Consider the following 24617-nt stretch of genomic DNA (forward strand, 5'->3'; position numbering starts at 1 on the left):
ATGATCATAAGCATAAGGTATGCTTATGATCTTCAGTCCCCGTATCTTTTTAACTACAATGAGTCAGAGGGAGCCAGCTAGACTGCAGTGAAGTTGAGTAACCTGGAATTGGGCTGCCAGACTCCACTACTTACTGGCTCTGGCATCTTAAGCAAATTACTTATCTTTCCGCTCCTCCATTTCCTCATCTGTAAAATGGAGGTGGTAATAGATCTTCCTCAAAAGACTTGCAGAGGAAGAGTTGATATAATATACAAAAAGCATTTAGAAGTGTATAACTCAGAGTAAGTACTCAATAAATGATAAATATTATTTATAATGATATACATTTTACCATAAGTTGTATACTGTGGGACTTGATATTGATCCTGGAGATTTAAGAAAACAAACAAAAATGATGAGAAATAGTAACTGTCACTCTTAAGTTAGATGACTAAATAAGGAACAGGTAATTATCAATTCTGTGTACACCAGGCTGGTCTAGAACGATAAACAACACCTCTAAATCATGTGGCTCCTTCACTGTAAAATGGCTGAAGCTTTGGGGACGTTTAAGGATTTAATTCCTTAATCCTTTTGGAAGATGGATGAACCACAGGTGACTGTAGCATGTCTACAGTACCTGAAACAATAGTATGATGAAAAAGGTACTTTCAATATTGAGACTCAAATACATCCATGCTTTTCTCATCTGCCAATATCAGTTCACATTTGCCTGATCCATGATGAAAACACGATGCTCCGATCTGGTCAGTCTCCAACAAAATGGGAGATGGAGACCATCAGGGTCTGAGGAAGCCTATTGTGTGTGCTGAGTATTGTCAGCAGAATGAAAACATGATGGCCCAAACGTCCAGCCCTCAAAAATCACTCATCCATGTGACTTTTGGCTCTGCCTAGAAGGCCTGGGAACAGCACCCCCATGATCCATGAGAGGCATGAGGCCTGGGATGGGCCCAGATCCGGCTGTCCCAGTTACCAGCTTCCTGGAATCCTGTTTTTCAGGGCCTTGGGCAAACCTCTTAAACAGCCTTCCCAAGCAACCTCCAGTTAGAATTCTTGCACAGCTCTCCGTATTTATTTTATATCTCTATCCACATTTTAGCTCATTTGTTTACTCTCTAGTCTTTGGGTCTGTGAGCCCCAAGAAAGCAAGGTCTGTGCCACTCTTAGTAACTCCCACTTACTGATTGCTTACTATGTGCCAGCCACTGTGCAAGACCCTTAACAGACATTGCCTCTAACTCACACAGAAGCCCTACAGAATAGAATTATCGTCCCCATTGACAGATAAGAACATCAGTGACATAGAAAACAGCGATGTGTGCAGAGTCCACATAAGGTTGCCCTGCTAGTGAGTAGTGGAACCAGCCCCAAAACAGGTCAGCAGGACCAACCCCCAGAGCTTCCTTGCTGCACCCCCACGCTGCTTCCTTCAGCTCCATTTCACTTCTACAACTCTTGACCTTGGCTCTTCACTCACTAAACATCGGTCTATCTGAAGATTGTGGCAACAGGATTAAGGCAGCACCCCGAATCCAAGCTACCCCGTCTCCCTCAGCCTGTCCTAGAGAAGAAAGCCATCACCATTTCAAGGCCAGACCAACAGAGGCGCCCCCTAGACCCCATCCTAAAATGCATTAACTGAGAATCCCTGCTCTTCGGAAGTGCCGGGTTCTCGCGGGTAGTGCCCCCAAAGTGCAGTGCGGCGGCAACTTGCATCGGAACCATCAGGACGCGTACTGAAAGTGCAGATTGCTGGGCCACGTACAGATTGTCCGGTACAAGGCGTCTGAGGAGAGGCCTGGGCGGCGGCATTTTTAGCAAGCGGCCGCCTCACTTTAGTAAACACTGATCCAGGCGTTCACCGCTCCTCCGAACCTGAATGGAAGGAGAGTTCTGGAAAACCAGAAAGTTCCGTGGGGATCTGACAGCGGCCCGGGGACCCCGAATCGGCCCAAAGCCCGAGCCTGCAGCCCGGAGCGCCGTCGTTGACAGCGCGGCCGGCCCCCTCTCGTCGGCAGCACCCCGCCGCCTCCCGAGCCCGCGGCCCACCCGGCGCCCGGCTCCTTCGCGCGGGCGGGCCCGGCAGGCGGCAGTCCCACACTAACCTGCGCCCGGCCCGGCCCTCAGCGCGGCCGCCGGACGCCGCGGAGCCGGACGCGGAAGTGAGCGCCTCCTCGGCTGCTGGGCAACTCGTGGGACCGAGAAGCCCCATCAGCGCCCCCATGCGGCGCGGCCCGGCGGCGGCGGGAAGACTCCGCCCCCGGCCCCGCCTCGGGCTGGCCACGCCCCTACCAGCAGCCTCAGGAACCTGCCTGAGGGGGAGAAGGGAGAGTGGTCTTTCTACCCTATAAGAAAAGGAAAATCCCAGAAGAAGGGGCGGGATCCTGGGGGGATAATCTTGTTCATTGAGAGGCTGGATTTACAGAGGAAGATAAGAAATGAGCAACCCACAGAATTTGGGGTTGCCCAGTCTGTTAATAAGTGGCAAGAGTTAGGATGAGTTAGAGCTTCTCTCCCCTGCTTCAAGGCCCTTGCCTCCAAATAAAGCTGCTCAATGTCAAGGTTTATTAACAAAATATTATAATACTGATAAAGATACCGAACAAATGTGGGATTCTCTGCCTGATGTGCATAACAAGCCAATCTATAACACCAGAGTTTCAAAGAGAGAAAGAATTTATTGTTTTGCACAAAGAAAGAGATCAGACGGTCTTAGAGGGAAATAAGCCAATGAGAGATAAGCCCACCTACCCCTTCAGGTGTGAGTAGTCTAGAGAGGAAAGGACAGTTTGTTCAACCTATGGTTATTGAACATTAGGAGTGAAAGACCTGATGAGACACACAGGTTTCCCTGCCCCTTAGAGCTTACATTCTAGTGCAGAGGTCAGAATGTTCTTTTCTCTAAAGAGCCCGACTGTAACTATTTTAAGCTTTTAAGCTTTGTGGGCTGTATACAAGTCTCAGCTTTGCTGTGGTAGTGTGAAGCCATAGACAATATATAAATGAATGCGTGGCTGTGTTCCAACTTTATTTATAGACAGTGAAATTTGAATTTCACAAAATTTTCATATCATGAATTATTCTTGTTTCGATTTTTTTTCAACATGTAAAAATCATTCTTAGATCGATGACTGTACAAAAACAAATGGTGGCACGTGGGCCGTAGTTTGCCTGCCCCTGTTCTAGTGGTAGAAAACTGTTACAGATAGTGACAAGTACTTGGGAGGAGCTAGCCAGGATAACATGATAGATTACAGCTTGGATAGAGACAGCCTCACTGATGAGGGGACATTTAAGTTGAAAACTAAGGATGAGCATGAAGACACTTTCGGAGAGATGAAGAGAAAGTAGAAAGATCCTGAGGCAAAAAGGGATTTGGCAAATTGTAGAAAGAGAAAGAACACTAGTATGGCTGGAGCATGGTGAGGATGGGGATAAGGGGGAAGGAGATATGAGATGAAGTCAAAATGAGACAGGAGCCAGGTTTTGGAGCAGTGAGAGGAGTTTAAATTTTACTGTAAACATAATGGGAAGCCAATGAAAGGTTGAAAGTAGGGAAGTGACACAATTGATTTACTTATTTAAAAAAATCACTCTGGCTACTGTGAATGGATTGGAGAGGCATAAAATGGATGTAAGTGGCTACTGAAGTCATCTGGGGAGAAATGTCAGCATCTTTTACTATAGTGGTGATGATGATAGAAACAAGTTGATGGATGCAAGAGTTATATTTAGGAAACAGATGCAAGAGTTATATTTGGGAAATAGAAATAACATAAAATTTGCTGATGAGTCTTCTATGGTGTGTTAGTTCTGGTCCTTGAAAAGCAGACAACAAATGGGTTTAGACATGCAAGAGATCATTGGGGGAAACACCTGTGAAGAAAAAATTGAGAGGGGCCTGAAGGGGACTGGGAGAGCATTAGACTAGATACAGATTCTGTGTTTGTGAAGGACAGGAAATGAAGGAAGATTTGGTAGGACAAGCTTTAGATAAAATACAATTTAAGGAAGTTTTACCAAAGCTGATGAGCATGATGATGGGGACCCAAGTCCCCATCAGAGGAGTTCTGTGTCTCCCAGGAATAGGCCTGTCTTAATATCCCTGCTACACTCAGTCACTTGTTGGGAACAGTCAGTGGGAAGCATGACCTGGAGCAAGGTGACGGATTTCAAAGCACTGAAGCTGGGACCATGAGTCAATTATGCTCCATGTAATAGGAGACCTGGGAGGTGCATTTTCATGGTCACCACATGGGAAATAAGGGAAAAGGAAAAAATAGATTATCTCTAAATTGTTGGCTTGAAGAACTGGATGATGGTGCTGTTTACTAAGATGATGAATTACGGGGGAGGAACATGTGTGAAGAAAGATCAAAAGCTGTATTTTGGACTATTAGGATTGAGATGGTTAAAAAAGAGATAAACAAAAAAATAAAAAAGATTGAGATGGTTAACAGACAATTGTAGTAAAGAGATCAAATAGCAATTGAGTAAATCTGGAGCTCAGTAGTGAAGTTCTGTCCTAAAGGTATAAATTTGGAATGTATCAGTATTTAAAACACTGAAACGGAATGAACTCACCCATGGAAAGGACAAATAAATAAAAAGAGACAGGATGGAACAATGAAGCACTGAAGTACTCTAACACTTAGAGGTCAGGTGGCAGAAGCCAGCAAAAGAGGATGAGCAGGAAAAGCCAGTGGGCAGGAAGGAAACCAAAAGAGTAAGGAGTTAGAGGAACTAAGAGAAGAAAGTATCATTTATGTCAAATGCTACTGAGAGATCAATAATCCATTACATTTGGTAATGTGGATGTTCTTGGGGACCTTGGCAAAAGCAGTTTCAATGCTGTGACAAGGATATAAGCCTAGATAAAAGTGGATTGAAAAGTATACAGGGGACGGGACACTGGATAAAACTCTTTAGCAAAGACATGGTAAAGAGAAATAAGAAATGTGAGTGTAGTTGAGGTGGGTTAAGAGATCAAGGAAAGGAGATTTAGGATGAGAATTACCAGAGCAGATTATGCTGAAATGATCAACTAAATAGGTAGAGACTGGTGATGCAGGAGTGAGAGGGGAGAACAGAAAGTGAGTAAATACTTGAGAAAATTTTGAGAGGCAAAAGATTACTGCAGCTTAAGTACAAGTTGAGGAAACTGTGTTTCACAAGGACAGGGACAGGAGGCAAAAGAAGTGAGACTTAAATTGAATAATTCTGGTAGATCTGATGGTGGGAAAATGAGGAAATTCAGCACTAATGGCTTCTACTTTCTCAAGTCTACGTTCCTAAATCTAAAGATCAGAGAATGAGATTAAGGGAGATGAGGGGTGGAAGAAGTTTGAGGAAGGAGAATAAAGCATGAATTTTTCATCTTGGGAAATTGAAAAGCAAATTTTCTATGGAAACATAGGACTACCAAGGAAGGGAGTGCCCATAAGAAGATTATACATAACAGGGACAACAAACCAGTTATCCCAGTTATGTGACTTTTATCCAGCAACATTCAATAGCATAAGTATAGGTGCTGAGAAAGTAGATAATTGGGCTCAGCCAGGATTGGGATTTAGCCAAGTAGTATAACACAAGGAGGGAGGTGCAAGAGAGTTGACAATGTTTGTAGAAGATTTTACCAGGATAGGTCATGAACTCTAAGATGGGTAAGGAGGGAACTAACTATATGAAGGTGGTGATGGATGGTGAAAACGTAGTGAGGTCAGTGGATTGGAGATCTCTGTGAAGTTGAGGAATTATTTAAATAGGAATACCAGAGTAAATGAACTGGAAGGATTGAAGGTGGAGAGTCAGAGTTTCATACATGAATTCAAGATTTTGGATGTCATGAAATACTGTAATGCCAAGGTTCTGGGCTGAGTTGGGGTGGGAGGAAAAGGCAATGGAGGTGAGATGTTTAAGGAAATGGCCAGCCAGGTTGTTAGACAAGTCATCTCCATGAAGAATAAAATCAACAAGAATGGAGTAGACATAGAGAGAAAAATTATGAAATAGTAGTTAATGTTAACAAAGATATTCAGAAGACCCTTAGAAGACTACACTGAGGAAACAAGAGAGAAAGTCTATTTAGATGGCATATGGTTCAAATTAGCTAGGGTTTGAAAAGGGAAAGGAGGAAAAATTGTATGGAAGCAGTAATGGGGAAAAAAGCATCCAATCTCACCTCCTGGGAGGATGTATATGGAGAATAGAAGGGAAAGTAGTTTCTACTTGAGAAGGCCTCAGAGAAAGCACATCCTAAGGAACAGACAAGTTTAAAAAAACCACTTAAAAAAGATATTCTCAAAGGGTTCAATGAGAGTGTTTGGGAGGGATTGGAAGAGTGTGGGATTGGCTGAAAAGAGTAGGCAAACAAGCAATATGAGAATGGGAACACTGGTGATAGTGGACAACTTGAGGTTTGGGACTAGTGGGATGATTAAGTAAACAGGGATTTGAGACAAGATGAGAATAATTTTGATGGTTGTGCTGGTTTGAATGAATGTATGTACCCTAGAAAAGCCATGTTTTAATCCTAATCAATCTTGTGGAAGCAACTATTTCTTTTGATCCCTATTCAATGATGTAGGTTGGAAACTTGATTGGATTGTCTCCACGGAGACATCCTATTGTAGGTATTCATCCTTCATTGGAGGGAGCTGTGACTCTGCTCATTCGGTGAGTCTTGATTGGTTTGCTGGATTCCTTTAAAGGAGGAAGCATTTTGGAAAAAGCTGGAGATCTGAGAGAGCCACCAGAATGACGAGAACAACAAGATAGTCATGAGAACTACCAAAGCCCATCCAGCCAGAGACCCTTAAGATGAAGAATAAAAATGCCCCCGAGGGAGCTTCATGAAGCAAGAGGCCTGGAGAGGAACTAGAAGACGTCACCACATTTGCCGTGTGCCTTTCCAGTTGAGAGAGAAATCCTGAACTTCATCAGCCTTCAAGAAGCTGATCTTGAACCAAGGGATCTTTCCCTGGATGCCATACTTAGGATATTTTTTTAGACTTGCTTTAATTGGGATATTTTTTCAGCCTTAGAACTGTAAACTAGCAACTTATTAAATTCCCCTTTTTAAAAGCCATTCCATTTCTGGTATAGCGCATTCCGGCAGCTAGCAAACTAGAACAATGGTCTATTAGTGGAAAGTTCAAACAAAAGCCTAGATATTTAGCTCAATGGTATTGGGGTGAACCCATCCTCTGACTGCTTCCAATTGCTTTGTGGACTGAGGGGAGGGTCAGGTTCTTATGAGGAGTCCAAGCATCGGGAAAGCATTGGCAACTACTCTCTTTTGCAGCCCTCTAGAATAAATCTAGCTCTGATGCACAGGAGCTTCAATGGAAGGAAGAGAGGAAGCACATTATAAGTTACAGCCTGAAAGGAAACTTCATATAAGTTAAAACTTGATCAGACTTGTTCTAGTTTGCTAGCTGCTGGAATGCAATATACCAGAAATGGAATGGCTTTTAAAAGGGAGAATTTAATGAGTTGCTAGTTTACAGTTCTAAGGCCAAGAAGATGTCCCAAATAAAACAAGTCTATAGAAATGTCCAATCAAAGGCATCCAGGGAAAGATACCTTGATTCAAGAAGGCCGATGAAGTTCAGGGTCTCTCTCTCAAGTGAGAAGACATGTGGCAAACACAGTCAGGGCTTCTCTCTCAGCTGGAAGGGCACATGGCAAACATGGCGTTGTCATCTGCTAGTTTTCTCTCCTGGATTCTGGTTTCATGAAGCTCCCCGGGAGGCATTTTCCTTCTTCATCTCCAAAGGTTGCTGGCTCGTGGACTCTCTGCATCTCATGGCTACATCATTCTGTTCTCTCTGAATCTCTCATTCTCCAAAATATTTCCTCTTTTATAGGACTCCAATAAACCAATCAAGACCCACCCAAATGGGTGGAGACATGTTGTCCCTTAACCCACTTTAACAACCACTCTTGACTAAATCACATCATCCAGGGAGATGATCTGATTACAGTTTCAAACATATAGTATTGAATAGAGATTATTCTACCTTTATGAAATAATATTTTGATTAAAACATGGCTTTTCTAGGGGGCATACTTCCTTTCAAACCAGCACAAGACTCAATACTACTTTCCTCTTCTGGATCTTTCTGGGAGGGAAAAAATGGAAACATGTCATGTTTGGGGAGGAGCAAATAACCTCTTATCCATCTCAGGGAAACCCCCTCTCTTCAACCCAGGAGTAGGTATGGGAAAATGAGGGGTCTGTTTTCTTTAATTACAAAACTTAGATTAATTGGAATTTTTTTCAAATGTCTGGTAGAAAGGGCTCAATTCCAACAAAATAACACTAGAGGTAGAATTTCTGAGTAGTCAAGGTAATAGCAGCCACAACTGCATAAACCTAAGTCTTCCAACTCATCCTCCAAAATCACAATACAGAACAATAAAAATAACAAATAAAATGACATGAAACCCATGCTCTTTACATAGCTAAAAGACAGAGAACATCTTGACTTCAGATTATCAGTAAATAGAAAGATAAACACCAAATCTCACCAAGCTGTATCCCAGGCTCCTGCCATACATTTTCACAGAGATAGAAGGGGAGCTGGGGGAAACCATGGAAGAGAGAAGAGGAGAGCTATTGGTAAAAAGAGAGAGAGCTCACTCTATGTGCTAAAATCCTGGAGAAGAATCTTGATAGATCTGAGCACTTACTATATAAAAGAAAAGTAAAAGTGCCCGTGATTCAAGGTGGCAGTCTGTGAAACTCAAGGCTTGTGGAGGTGCAGAAGATAAAATAAGGAAGGGAGAGGCACCCTTTGGAGCTGGTGGAGAGGAAAAGAAGAGAAAAAATTAGAGCAAATTGAGGCAAAAGAGACCCTAATTTTGAAAATACACAATCTTTAGTCCATCACCAAAAAGAAAAAAACACTGTCCATTAAGAAACTGTATTTCACCACAGAAGGCACCCTTGACCTTGGAACCTTATAAACCAGCCCATATCTTTCAAACGAATAAGAGAAACTAGAGTAAATATAAGAGAAACTAAAGAGTAAATATACACAAAACTATTATGAGAAGGAAATAGAAAGCAAGACTACCTCAGCTGTTGAAAATTGACTCATTCCCCACTGTTCTAGTTTGCTAGTTGCCGGAATGCAATACACCAGAAAAGGATTGGCTTTTAATAAAAGGGGATTTATTTCATCAGTTCTTCAGAGGAAAGGCAGCTAACTTTCAACTGAGGTTCTTTCTTACGTGGGAAGGCACAGGGTGATCTCTGCTGGCCTTCTCTTCAGGCCTCTGCGTTCCAACAACTTTCCCCAGGGTGATTTCTTTCTGCATCTCCAAAGGCCTGGGTTGAGCTGCAAGTGCTAAGATGAGGTATGCTGAGCTGCTTAGGCTGTGCTACGTTGAGCTCTCTCATTTAAGCACCAGCCAATTAAGTCAAACATCGTTCATTGCAGCAGGCACGCCTCCTAGCCGACTGCAGATATAATCAGCAAAAGATGAGGTTCACATACATTTGGCTCATGTGAACAGCATGAGCAGTAGAATTAGGTGAACTAGTAGAACTAGGTGCCTTCACCTGGTCAAGTTGACAACTGAATCTAACTACCACACCCCCCAACCCCCACCCCAAAACAACACCAGAGCAAAAGAAAACTGTTACACCAAGTTCAAGGTGATTTAAATATCCTGAAAGAAGCATTTGAGATATGAAAAACCCTGAATCAGAAATTCAAGGATTAAAAAATAAAGATGGACAAAGACAAAGAAGAAATGAAGAAAGAATGATTGAACTCCAGAAAGAAATAGAAGAAAAAGACAAAAATTATTACAGAAATGAAGACTAAGTTGCAAGAGGTTCAAGGAAAAATAGAATCAAGTGAAAACTTAATAAAGTGCAATGGAAAAAAAGCCAGAAAAATAACCAAGACCATGAAACTGAGATGCAAAATTAAAAGTAAAATGGGTCAGAGGGAAAGTGGTTGAAATGGAAGACAGGAAAAAATATACAAATAATTGCAATCCCTAAAGAATATAAACAGAACAACAATGGAACAGAACTAGCATTTAAAACTTTACTACAAAAATTTTTCAAGATATGAAAGAAGATACAAATCAAAATATTGAAGTATTCATCAATTACATGGTAAAAACTAACCAAGAATGATCAACCCCAAGACATCTTAGACTTCAAAAACAAAGAAAAAATTCTCAAAGACACTGTGTTCTCCAAAAAAGATACGTTCAATTCCTAACCCCTGGTACCTTGAACATGATCTTATTTGGAAATAGGGTATATGCATATATAACTAGTTAATATATATGCATTATAAGCATATATAATATGCATTAATGTTTGTGGCCTTATAAAAAGAGAAAACAGAGACACAGTCAGAGAGAAGACAGCTAAGTAATGACAAGGCAGAAATTGGAGTTATGTTGGCACAAGCCAAGGAACACCTAGGGCTACCAAAAGTTGGGAGAGTTGAGAAAGGATCCTTCCCTAGAGGCTTCAGAGAGAACCTGGCTCTGTCAACACCTTGATTTCAGACTTCTAGCCTCCAGAACTGTGAAAGAATAAATTTCTGTTGTTTTAAGCCACCCAAGATGTGGCTTAAAGCATACTAGCAAAGAAACAATAGAACAGCATTAAAAAAAACTCAAGAAAAAAGTTGTGAACCAAGGCTATCCAGCCAAGCTTTCCTTCAAGTAGCTAGGCCAAAGAAAACCAGTTTTACGTAGGACAGAACTCCCAGGATGAGTCAAGACCTAGCATCATGGGATTGAGAAAGACTTCTTGACCAAAAGGGGGAAATGAGACAAAATATGAGACTGAAATGAGACGAAATAAAATCTCAGTGGCTGAGGGATTTCAAACACATATGAGAAGTTATCCTGGAGGTTATTCTTCTACATTATATAGATATCTCTTTTTAGTTTATGTCATATTGGAGTGGCTAGAGGGAAATACCTGAAACTGTTGAGTTCTGTTCCAGTAGCCTTAACTCTTGAAGATGATTGTATAACGATATGACTTTTATAGTGTGACTGTGTGATTGTGAAAACCTTGAGTCTGATGCCCCTTTAATCCAGGGTATGGACAGATAAGTAAAAAATATAGTTAAAAATAAATAAATCACAGGGAGGATAAGGAGCAAAATAAATTGGGTAGATGGAATACTGGTGGTCAATGAGAGGGAGGGGGAAGGGGTATGGGATGTATGAGTTTTTTATTTTCTCTTACTATTTATTTTTCAGGGGTGATGCAAATGTTCTAAAAAATGATCATGGTGATGAATACACAACTATGTGATGATATTGTGAGCCATGTATTGTACACCATGTATGGACGATGTGAAGATTTGTTAATAAAAATATTTTAAAAAATAAAGAAGAGTGAGAGAAAACAAGTTTTCAACATGCAAAAATTCAGGGAATTTTGTACACATGGACCCTTTTTGAGGAATCTATGAAAAGATGAATTCCATGCAACCAATGGTGAAATGTGTGCAAAAGGATTAAGGCAACCCCTTAATATATTTAATTGTAGATCTAAGATTGAAGACAAAGATGAAGATTAAGCTCAAAGAAACATGTTATATGTTATGTGTAATAGGTTCTGACAAGGTAGAAATAAGGCAACTAAAATTTGGAGAAAGGAGAATGAGGAAAGTAGAATAAGCTCATTGATTGTAATATAGGCCATAGATGGGAGTTAAAGGATAAAATTAAAAATGAAATCAGATAACAAGGGATTAAATAAGAAACAGAACTTATAAAAGGTATAAGCACAAAGATAACTACTAGAATAAAGCTATAAACTTTCCTTAATACAAAAGAAATTTTAAAAATAAAAGAACAAAGAAGAAAACATCTCATGTACATAAAGAAACATAGCAAATATACATATTATTATTATTACTCTTATCATATAAAATAATTGTAACAGAAAATAACATGACAGGTAAGACTGAACATATGCCATATCAACAAATATAAATGGGTTTAACTCACCTGTTAAAAGAAAAATATTTGCAATTTGGTTCACAAAGCAAGATGTTGATAAAAAAAGATATGTCTAAATCAAGTGATTGAGAATGTCTAATAATAAAAGGGATAGTCAAAATCATACTCTGTAAATGGCAATAATAAGAAGGCAGGGTTTGTGATCCTGTTATCAAAGTATAATTTGAACCAAAAGAGTATTAATGAGACAAAGAAGGACATGTTTTAACATAAAAAGTCACATTTCACAATGAATACATAACAGTTATGATTCCAATTCACTAAAGAACTCAGCAACAACTTTATAAAGCAAAAACTGTAGTAAATATAAGGCAACACTAATAATAGAAGACTTTAATACACGACTTGCAGGATAGGACAGACCAAGTAGGTGAAAATGAGTGAGGAGAATAAGTATGGATGATCGAAGTAACATAATCAATAAGGTAGATTTTATGGATATATTTACTCCCTGGTAATAGTAAATTATAATAGCAACAAGGAGGATAAAATGCTTGAATTAAACTTTCAAGAAATAAACAAATCCTATGAGAAAACTTTAAAGCATCCCTGAAAGATACAAAAAATGCACTTGAACTAATAGAAAGACATTGCTTGTTCTTGGATAGGATGACAGCTTAACATAATAAAAACATCAGTTTTCTCTAAGTTAAATTATAAGTTTAACACAATACCAATAAAAATACTCACAGCTTTTTTTTTAAATGAAGCTAGAAAAGTTGATACTAAAGTTCATGTGGAAAAATAAACATGAAAAAAATAGTGTAGAAAACACAGAAAAAGAAGAGTATATGAAGGAAGACTAGCCCTACCAGTCAGTAAAATATACTAGAAACCAGGTTTTTGTTTTTTTTTTAACTCATGGTACTGATGCATGAATAGACAAATAAGACAGTGGCATAGAATAGCAAGTCCCAGGAATAGTTCTAAATTCATATGAAAATGTAGTATATTTTCAAGGTGGTATCTCAAATCATTGGGGAAAAAATTGGCATTTTATTCACACATCATACAATCCAATCTAAGTAAATAGACATGCCTTCACCGCCATAATCTATATAAAGACATTTCCTTTTCTTTCACAGAGAATCCATACTCCTCCCCCATGTCCCCCCACCTGTTGACATTTAGTTCTGGCATAATGAAGATTGGCATTTTAATAAATATTGATGGGACAACCAGTTTGTCATTTAGAGAAAGATAAAATTAGATCTATATTTCACATCATAAATAAGAATAAATTCCAAGTGGACCGAAGATGTAAATGTCAAAGATGAAATCATGTAAGTACTAGAATATACAACTATGATTTTCTCTATAACCTGGATGAAGGAAAAGACTTTCTATAACTCAAAATTCAGAAGCAGTTAAAAAAATAAGATTAATAAATTTGATTAAGTTAAAAGAAAAACAACCTTTGAATGGCAAAAAAATAAGTAAATAAAGAAAAGAGACAGGTTACAAATTGGGAGAAAATATTTGCAAGAAATACTCCAGGTAAACAGTTAATCCCCCTAATATATAAAGACTCAAAAACTGAGAGGGGCTAAAAAAAAAGATGAGAAATCCAAGAGAAATGGGCAAAAGACAAAGACAATTCACACACTAACTCCATCTCAAAAATATGAAAAGTTATTCAACCTTTGATTTGATTATTTGATTATTCAATCACAATCAAAATACAAATTAAATCTACTCTGAATATACATGTCTTACTTTCAGGCTGCTATGACAAATACCACACAGTGAGTTGGCTTGAACAGTGGGAATTTGTCTCATGGCTAGGGAAGCTGGAAGGCTTACTTCCTTGGCTTCTATTCCTGCTGAGTGTTGCCTGGTGATGCCCTTGTTGCCTGGTGACGTCCTCTCCTTTCTCTTCCAGGTTCCACGCATGTCTGCCTCTGGCTCCCCCTTGTGGCTTTCTCTTTTCTAAGGCCTCTAGTAATAGAATTAAGACCCACCCAAATTCCGTTAACCATACTTTGACTAAAAAACTAAAACATTTTTAGCCGAATTCTCTCCTGCCATGTGGCATACCTGGGATAACTTCCTGGTTCTTGCATTTTCCAAAACAAACAAACAAACAAAATCTTCAAAAGATGTTCATTTATTTGTTTAATAAATTAAATCCATTCGATTTAATGGATTCACACTCGCAGGAATGGGATTAAAATTACGAACACTTTTTTTCTGAGCACACAACTCAATTTACCATAATATACATCCAACACTGTAAAAATATCTACGTACAAGATTAGTCATTGCAGTGCTGCTTATAATCACAAAATATCAGAAAAAAAATCTAAATTCTAAATCTAAATTCCTACACATAGGAAAGTGTGTAAATAAACCAATGTATAGTGGAGTACTATGCAGCTGTAAAAAAGAATGAGGTTGATTTCTATGAGCTAATATGGAATGATTTCCAGGATATATTGGTAAATGAAAAAGACAAAATGTAAAAGTACAGTATTTCACTTTTTGAGTAAAGTATCAGAAATAAGAAAATATACTTTGTATCTGATCATTTGTGGAAACAGAAACACAAAAAGCATATACCAGAAACTGTTCAGATCAGTCACCTACATAAAGTGGGTGGGAATTGGGTGGTATGTGGGAGGAATAATGGCCTCTAGAGATATCCAGATCCTAATCCTTGGAACCTGTAAATGTTAACAGATATTGAAAAAGGGTCTCAGCAGCTGTGATTAAGTTATCCATTTTGAGATGGGGAGATTATCCTGGATTACCTGGGTAGGTATGAATATAATCACAAGCATCCTTATAAGAGGGAGGCAGAGGGAGATTTGACTATAGGCAGAATGGACGAAGGCCATGTGATGGAAGCAGGTGGAAGTAGAATAGAGCCAGAGAAAAAAGATGCTATGCCACTAATTCTGAAAATGAAAGAAAAGGCCAGGAAAATAAGGAATGCAGCTTTAGATACAGAAAAAGTTAAGTAAACAGATTCTCCCCTAGAGTCTCTTGGAGGGAGTGTGACCCTACTGACACCTTGATTTTAACCCTGTAAGACTCATTTCAGACTTGTGGCCTTTAGAACTATAAGAGAATAATATTTTGTGGTTTTAAGCCACTAAATTTGTGGTAATATGTTACAGCAGCAGTAGGAAACTAACATAGGTGATAAGAAAGAGAGAGTGGGAATGGGATAGAAGAAATGAAGGGCTGATATTTTTTAATATCCCTTTTAAAACAATAAAGTTCTGACTTTTGAACCTGTCAATGTTTCCCATACTAAAATACATGCATGATAACAAGAATATATGCATAATATAAAATTTAGGAGAAACCCTGCAATGAAATACAGACAGACACAAATAAACCTTAATTCCAATGAATAACAGAATCAAACTGAGGGCAGGGGTGGAGAAGAACTAACTAATCCAAATAACTTTAGAACATAGTGACTTTAGGAAAAAAAAAACTAATGAGTAAATATATATTGAACTCTAGTTGGTTGTGTTTTCTTAGTTTTGAGTTAGCAATTTTGAAACTACTTTCTATATATTCTAGGACCAAGCAAAAAGTAAGTATATGCTGGATAATGGACACCAGATTTCTCACTGTCAAAGTATGTATATATATATATATGTGGAATATAATTCTTGGATCTTTGCACTTTTTTGCTCACAATTTGTCCAATTTTTCTACAAAATCCCTACATGGATCATCAGCTTTGGTCATTTGTTTTATTTTCATCATTTCTAAGTGTAAAAATGCTGCACAACACTGATAGTGTATTATTTTGGTGTATAGTGCTGTATATGCATTACTTCTTTGAATTTTTACGGTTATCCAACAAGGTGGATAATAATTTATTCCCATCTTACAGATGAGGATACTGAGGCTTGAAGAATCTGCCATGCCAAAGTAGAAGCTAGACTCTTACCCATGCTGTGCTGACCTGGAAAATCAAGCACAGATACCATGAGAATCTGTGTAGCAAATTCAGCTAGTAAGTGCAGCATTGCAGGTCTTCAGAACAAGGTATTAGGGGGCTGAGTTGAATCTTTGGAGGCCAATAATGGAACTGCTGTTGAATCTTTGGAGGCCAATAATGGAACTGCTGTTGAATCTTTGGAGGCCAATAATGGAACTTAAACAGTTAGGAGTAGGATTGCTGAGCACTCCAGGGACTGAAACTCCACCTCTATAGAGCTATAATGATGATTATTTTTAATGATTGACATTTATTGAGCACTTCATGCCATGCAATGAATTAAGTGGTTGTGTGTGTGTGTGTGTGTATACACATGCACCTACAGAGAGGAAAGGTTTTGCTAACAGCAGAATGCCAACCAGTAATATAAATGGAATGATGGAATTAGAAAAATTACCACTTGGCAGTTATCATAGAAGTAAGCGAAGCAGACAGCATTATAATGAATGTTAACAGAATATTTACAGTTTTCAGTGGAGAAAACTGGCAGACAGCAACCTTAACCAAGCAATCAAGGTTACTATCACCAGAGCAGTACAAATCAATAGTATGTGCTTATTTCCATGGTATTTTTGCCTGAAATGATTTTAATGTGTAGGAAAATCAGGTAAACCCAAATTGAGGACAATGTAATTCCACTGACCCATACTCTTGACAATGATGTCAACATCATGAAAGAAAAAGAAGAATTAGTAACTTTTCTGGGTTAAAGGAGTCAAAAGAATCTTGACAACTCAATGGAACATGTGATCTTGGATTTTCTTTTACTAATGATGTTATTGGGACAAGTGACAAAATATGAATAAGGTTTATAATTAGATAATAGTATTATCAATGTTAATTTCCTGATTTTTATAATTTAACTATTGTTATGTAAAAGAATAAATACACATTAACATATATGAGGATAAACAGGCAGCATGTCTGAGCTTACTCTCAAGTAGTTAGGAAAAATCTCTTAAATTTCCATCTATGTACATATAGAAATAATTATAAAACAAATATGGTAAAATGTTAGCATCTGGGAAATCTGGGTGAAGAGTGCATAGGAATTCTTCATGCTGTTTTTGCAATTTTTATGTAAGTAGGAAATTGTCAAAATAAAAAGTTAAAATATATAAATATAATTCTATGTTGGGGAACTAGATAGAGTTTATAAGGCTGTCTGTAAATTATTCTAGCAAGTCCAGAAGGTTTTCTGCAAGCTGATATATTCCACAAAACCCTGATTATATCCCTTTTCTGCTTAAAAATTTACCTGTGTCCTTATTGCCAAATAGAATACCCATTGTTTTAGCCTAGCAGCTAAACTTATAATCTGACCCACCCTCCTTTCCTACCTATTACTCTGTATTTACATTGTACCTGACTTGAACAATTCAATAGAAAATGTACTCATTATTTCCATTTTACTGAATTCATTCATACTCTTTTCTCAAAATAAAATGCCCCTTGGTTCCACTTTCATATACCCCAGTTCTCATCTGAAGAAATTCCACTCATCACTCAAAACCTCTGTACCAGTTTCATGCAGTGTTCTAGTTTGCTAGCTGCTGGAATGCAATACACCAGAAACGGAATGGCTTTTAACAAGGGGAATTTAATAAGTTGCTAGTTTACAGTTCCAAGGCCAAGAGAATGTCCCAATTAAAACAAGCCTATAGAAATGTCCAATCAAAGGCATCCAGGGAAAGATACCTCGGTTCAAGAAGGCCGATGAAGTTCAGGGTTTCTCTCTCAAGTGAGAAGGCACATGGCGAACACAGTCAGGGCTTCTCTCTCGGCTGGAAGGGCACATGGTGAATACAGCATCATCTGCTAGCTTCCTCTCTTGGCTTCCGATTTCATGAGGCTCCCCGGGAGGCGTTTTCCCTCTTCATCTCCAAAGGTCGCTGGCTGGTGGACTCTCTGCTTAGTGGTGCTGCAGCTTTCTCTGCTCTCTCTGAATCTCTCATTCTCCAAAACATTTCCTCTTTTATAGGACTCCAACAAACCCATCAAGACCCACCCAAATGGGTGGAGACATGTCATCACCTAATCCCGTTTAACAACCACTCTTGACTAAATCATATCATCCAGGGAGATGATCTGATTACAGTTTCAAACATACAGTATTGAATAGGGATTATTCTACCTTTATGAAATGATATTTTGATTAAAGCATGGCTTTTCTAGGGGGCATACTTCCTTTCAAACCAGCACATGCAGCTACTGTAAACAAACTACCACAAACTGGGTGGCTCAAAATTTTTTTAAAATATATTTTTGGTGGCTCAGTGGCAGAATTTTTGTCTGCTGAGCCAGAGAACTGGGTTCAATTCCCGAAGCTTGCTCATGCAAAAAAAAAAAAAAAAATAGATAGATAGATAGATAAATAGATAGATATTCTCTCACTGCTCTAGAGATCGAGACTGGAAGTTTGAAATCAAGGTTAATCAGAGCTGTGCTACCTCCAAAGCCTCTAGTGGAGAATCTATTTCTTGCCTCTTCCAGCTTCCAATGGCTATCAGCATTCCTAGGCTGGGGGCTGCATCTGTATCTGCTCAGTATCCACATCACCTTCTCTTCTTCAAGTGTGTCAGTGTGTTAAACTTCCCTCTGCCTCTCTTTTAAAGGACTATCCAATAGCATTTAGAGTCTACCCAGATAACTCTGGATAATCTCCTAATTTCAAAATCCTTAATTTAAGTAAATCTGCAAAGACCCTGTTCTAGTTTGCTAGCTGCCAGAATGCAATATACCAGAAACAGAATGGCTTTTAAAAAAGGGAATTTAATAAGTTGCTAATTTACAGTTCTAAGGCCAAGAAGATGTCTCAATTAAAGCAAGTCTACAAAAGTATCCAAATTAAGGCATCCAGGGAAAGATATCTTAGTTCAAGAAGGCTGATGAAATGCAGAGTTTCTCTCTCCACTGGAAAGGCATGTGGCGAACATGAGGACATCTACTAGCTTCCTCTCCAGGCTTCTTGCTCCATGAAGCTCCCCAGAGGCGTTCTTCTTCCTCTTCAAAGGTCGCTGGCTGCTGGAATCTGTTCTCTAGTCATTCTGTGGCGGTTCTGTGGCCCTCTCCTCATTCTCAAAGGAACTCTCTCCAAAATGTCTCCTCTTTTATAGGATTCCTGTAAACTAATCAATACCACGTAGAATGGGTAGAGACACATCTCCATCTAATCAAGTTTAATACCCACAATTGATTGAGTCACTTCTCCATGGAGATAACCTAATCAAGTTTCCAACCTATAGTGCTGAATAGGTATTAGAAGAAACCGTTGCTCCCACAAAATTGATTAGGATTAAAACATAGCTTTTCTGGGGTACATAAATCCTTTCAAACTGGCACAGACCTTTTTTCCAAATAAGGTAGCATTCGCTTTTTTGCCATATAAGATAATATTCACAAGTTCCAGGGAAATGGAAGTGAATATATTTGGGATCGTGGGGGTCATATTTTCAACCTACCATAAGCCAAGTCACTTGTTCTGTCCTTTATGTTGGCTTCCTGGACCTACCAACCAAATAGGATTCACTTTATTCTGTGCTACCCTTGTGGCAATGAACATGGACCACCCTGTACTGTTATCAGTGTATCTGTCAGATCCACTGGTCTCGAAGTTCTTTGACAACAGAAATTTCACATCTTTGTAACTTCCATGGTACTAGCACCTGGTAAGGTGTGCATTATTTATTCTAAATAATTTCTTTCACTTTATATAAAGTTCATAACTTGCACATAAAAAACCTTTTCAAACATCTTTTTTAAAAACCTTATGCCACCTTCTTAATAAAATTAACATGATAGAGAAGACAAATGGTCTTTTGTATATTTTTTAAACTTTTTTTATTGTGAAATATAACATATTAAAAAAAGCAATAAATTTCCAAGTACATTTTAACAAGTAGTTAAAGAACAGATTTCAAAGTTTGGTGTGGGTTACAGTTCCACAATTTTTGTTTTTTTCTTCTAGCTGCTCCAAGATACTGGACACCAACAGAAATATCAGTATGATAATTCAGCAGGCATACTCATTTGTTAAATTCTATTTTGTCTGTTATACTCCTCTTTAAATAACATATATACATAAAAGCAGTAAATTTCAAATTATATCACAATAATTAGTTGTTGAACAGATTTCAGAGTTTGGTATGGGTTAAAATTACCCAATTTTAGGTTTTTATTTCTAGCTGCTCTAAGGTACTGGAGACCAAAATAAATACCAATATATTGATTCAGCACTAATACTCATTTGCTAAACCCAGCCTTCTCTGTATAACTCTACCATCACCTTTGTTCTTTCTTCCACTCTTTAGGGGTAACTTTTTCATGTTGGAAGTGACTCTCAGTAATAGGGGATAGGGGGATGAAACTAGTTGATGTTCTGGAAGGGCTGGCCCCTTTGCATTTCAGGGCTTATCTGGTTCAGGGACCTATCTGGAAGTTGCAGGTTTTGAAGAGTTACCCTAGTGCATGGAACCTTTGTAGAATCTTACATACTGTCCTAGGTATTCTTTAGGATTGGCATGAACGGTTTTGGTTGGGGTTTGGCAAGTTATGATAGGTAGCAATGTCTAACTGAAGCTTGCGTAAGAGTGACCTCCAGAGTAGCCTCTTGAATCTATTTGAACTCTCTCAGCCACTCATACCTTCTTTGTTATACTTCTTTTCCCCATTTTGGTTAGGATGGCATTGTTCATACCATGGTGCCAGGGCTGTGTTCATCCTTGGGAGTCATCTCCCATGCCACTAGGGAGACTCTCACCCCTGGATGTCATGTCCCATGTAGAGGGGAGGGCAATGATTTCACTTGCAGAGCTGGGCTTAGAGAGAGTGAGGCCACATCTGAGCAATAAAAGAGGTCTCGAGAAGTCACTCTTAGATATACCTATAGGTAGGCTAAGCTTCTCCGCTATCTACATAAGCTTCACAAGAGTAAGCCTTAAGATCAAGTGTTTGGCCTATTGACTTGGGTGTCCCTAATGTTTGACACAGTGTCAGGGGATTCCCTGATGGCAAACTTTAATAATTCTCTATATTTTCTCCCATCCCTTGAGGGATTATTTGATTTTGATCAATGCTTTTTGATTATCTGCTTAATATATTTTAGGATGTATCGAGGCATTACAATAAGCTATACAGGATCCTGCCTGTTTTTTATGCCTGCATTTCTGTCCTCTCCAGATATGCTCTAAACCATCTAATACCTTTTTTGGCTCTATCATCCTAGATCAGTTTTCCTTGGTTGCAGGAACCAGTTCCAGACTGGTTCAGATATCAGATCAATAAAATGTAAATATACTGTTTCTATTTTTTTATTGGATTATTGATTTGCCAATGTGTCTTTTACCTGATTTCTGTTCAAGGAGTATTTTTCTTGAATGATTTTTCATTTAGTAATGCAGATATGTTAGAGGATTTTTTTGTGGCAGTTCTCCTCCTCTCCTTTCCCTCCCTCTTTTTTTTTTTTTTTTTTTTTTCAGTGTATGGGTTGAGGTCAGGGCAATCAAATTTTAATTGACTGGAATCTAGGTAGAGAAAATCAGGCAACTAGTAAGTGTAAGGGTAAAGGAAAATTGAGGAAGATAAGCAAAAGCTGTGCCCTGTGCAGGATAGTATCACAAATATACTGAGTTCATTTAATTTACCTGAAATGTTTTAAGGATAAGATACCTACAAGAAGGAGTACACAGCTAATGACTAAGCTATAACAAGCTCTGTATCTCTAGATTCCTAGTCCAGGGCTCCTGCCTCCATTCATTCTACTGAGAGGCAAATGACTAGAAAGCAAGCTAAGATCAAATTAAATTAAGCCCAGTTTGTTGTACTTTTTCAGTTTATGGATCTGTATGATAAGGATTTACATTTCAAGAGCATTTTACAATTTACAAAGCACTTAGTTCATTAAATCTCAAATTTCTTGAGATTATACAATCAGCACTTTATTTTTTAATAAAAAGAGGTATTGGTATTCGTGTCTTGATAAACCTCTTAACTTCTTTCCTACCTCTAACTATCTCTATCAGCTTTGGTTTGTAAAGTTGTAGCCACAAAATGAGCCAGGAAGAAAATAATATTATTTGAACAACAGAGGCTGCTGATTGGAACCATCATATAAATATACTGGATGTTATTACCTCCATTTTACAGATAAGGAAACAGAAGCTCAGAGAGATTGAATGCACCAAAAATAACTACTAAGTGGCAGAGCCATGACATGATTCATTTGAAAAAACATATAGCATATATTGAGCGTTTAATGTGGCAGTCGGGGTAAAAAAGATACAATCTTGGGTAACCTGCCTTGTGCTAAGGTAACCAGAAATTTCTATAACCACAATATTCCATTCTAAACCTATGTTAGTGAAGTTTTTATTGTACTAAACTGTTTTTAGTAGCTAATCAATCAATAAATACCCATCTATGTACACAAGAGTTATGTAACTAGATCTGTTTTGAGATAGATATCTTGAACTATATTAGATTAAAAGGTCTAAACGCAAAAGCATTTTTCACATCATTTTGTCTCGATCTGTCTAAAATAAAATGGAGAGTTGTGATTTTGGAATGTCTTCATATGAACAAAAAATTAACAAGAATATGAAGCTTACTGCATAATTGTATCAAGCATCATTAAAATAGTTAACAACTTAGCTTCATTTTCATTCTAATGTCATATGAAAGAGGAAATTTTATTTTTTTCTCTGTACATTTTATCCAAATTCTTTGTATAAATTCTGAAAGTTTTTTTGTGAGAGGAAACTAAGCTAATTAACATAGAAGATAAAGTAAATAATATATATATTTTTTATGTGGTTGGGTATTACCAAAAATGCAATTCTTGATATTCAGCTAAAACAGATCATTAGTATAAGACCTAAAATTGATGAGATCTACGATTTTCAACGAAATTTATTTCTATTCCCTCAGAAACTTAAAGAATAGTGGGGAGAGCTTTTAAGTGAAAACCGAAGGTGTTGGAAGCAAAATTGGCAGCGCAAGAAGGCAGAAATGTGATAAAATGTGGGCGGGCAGTCTCATAACAATGTTTTGACTTCAAGTGACTATCAAGCCTTTTGGATGCCTGATTGATAAAAGTAGTTTTGTCAAAGGCGAGTTTCCTTTTTCACTGCCATTATCAGGAGTCAGCATAAGACCACCTACTTTAAAGTCCACAGGCGTCTTACTCCTCCACACTGGCCCCGCCCCTTGCTCGCCTGCCCACGCCCCCTCCAGGCCCGCCCAGCGGGGTCCCGCCCCTTCCATCACCCACTTCCTCCCAACCGCGCGCTTTTCCGCCGCCTTCTCGGGATCTGATTGGCTGATCTGGCAACTGCCAACGGTTGAGGAGTTTAAACTCCAGCCCCGACCGCGGCTCCTCGCCGAAGTCCGGGTGCTGGCTGGTCTTGGTCCCAAGCTAGAAGAGCGGTAAGTTTGTGACTTTTGACATTTGGCATGGGATTTCCCCTACCCCCGTCTAGCTCTGTGGGTGCCTTTCGCCCGGCTGAACCTCCTGACGTCAGGTCAGCCGAGCTCCTCCCGGCCTGAGGTACAGCCGGCACTCCGCCCTCCGGCATCCCTGACTGCGGCCTCGGCTCGGGCTCCGAGAGGCTCTTTGAGGGGATTCGGTGGTTTGGATCTGAGTCGCTGCCCCGCTTGTCCCAGCATTTGAATGCCCCAGCTTGTCGAGGGGAGGGTGGGCCATTTGTTAGAATGTCAGTTCCTTGAGGGAAGGAATGTTTTTTTGTGTGATTGCTGTATCCCCTGTTTCTTGAACAGTTAGTTCGTGGCTCATTGTAAGCACTCAATAAATATCTGCTCAGTGAGTGTTAGACACTGCTTTTCAAAGGACCCATCTTCCTTTGGGCTCTCGTTTACGAGAGAAGAGAGATTTAGGCTGGCTAAAGGCAAAGAAGTGAGCGAAGGATGACTGGAAAAATTTAGAACTTGAGCTAGCTCTTGATTTCAGTAGAGAATAGGGACGATGATTTTTCTAGATGAGGGACCCAGTTCATTTAGAGATAGCCAAGATGCTGGAAAGACACAAGCTACAGAGTAACAATAAATAGGTAATATTAAAGAATGCTGCCTTATATATAAGGTTCTATATTAGGCACTTTACATTTATTAGCTCATTTGGTTCTGGCAATGAGATGCTGCTATTTTCTGTAACTTTAAATCTGGAAATTGAGACGTGGAAATGTTAAGATCTCATAGCTTTTAAGTGTTGAAACTTGAGCTCCAACACAGTTCTAACCTCCATTGTAATGCCTCAAGCTCTATGTGATAAATCACCCAGGAACCGGGCTCCAAGGGCCTGGTTCTGGTTTATGAAATACCACCTGGTTAGGACCTTGATTTATGGGGTAAGAGGGCATGAGCATTTGGGTGGGTGATTGATGGTGCCATTTATTAAGTTAGGGAACTGTGTAAGAGAAAACTTAACGGGGAGGACAATGTAGCTGTGGCTTTCTAATTTGTAAAATGAGATTTGGTTTTCCTGACTGGAGTTTTGGAAGATGGACTAAATTTCTGTGTTAGAATCCCTTTCAGGTGTGAGATGCATTATATTTATCAATGAAATCACCAGTAAATAGCGATCCTCTTAGATTTCAAAGGTTGCTTTTTTGTTTGTTTGGTT

General features: G+C 38.9%; 2 protein-coding genes across 11 annotated transcripts in view; one reads left to right on the forward strand and one right to left on the reverse strand.

The window, feature by feature from the left end:
* Positions 1-13838, reverse strand: part of KCTD18 (potassium channel tetramerization domain containing 18) — a 31099-nt gene extending 17261 nt beyond the window's left edge. For 3 of the 8 annotated variants that reach the window (XR_013172982.1, XR_013172981.1, XM_077154609.1), the window contains exon 1: positions 2112-2206. The gene's annotated coding sequence lies outside the window, so the exon portion shown is untranslated. Of the gene's footprint in view, positions 1-1645; positions 2011-2111; positions 2207-13737 lie in introns of those variants that run through there. The other 5 variants (XM_077154611.1, XM_077154612.1, XM_077154610.1 and 2 more) reach the window with 5 other exon arrangements.
* Positions 13839-23292: 9454 nt separating this feature from the next.
* Positions 23293-24617, forward strand: part of SGO2 (shugoshin 2) — a 34781-nt gene continuing 33456 nt past the window's right edge. For all 3 annotated transcript variants that reach the window (XR_013172983.1, XM_077154616.1, XM_077154618.1), the window contains exon 1: positions 23293-23404. The gene's annotated coding sequence lies outside the window, so the exon portion shown is untranslated. The remainder of the gene's footprint in view (positions 23405-24617) is intronic.

Source organism: Tamandua tetradactyla, chromosome 3 (genome assembly GCF_023851605.1).
Source record: "Tamandua tetradactyla isolate mTamTet1 chromosome 3, mTamTet1.pri, whole genome shotgun sequence".
Lineage (NCBI taxonomy): Eukaryota > Metazoa > Chordata > Mammalia > Pilosa > Myrmecophagidae > Tamandua > Tamandua tetradactyla.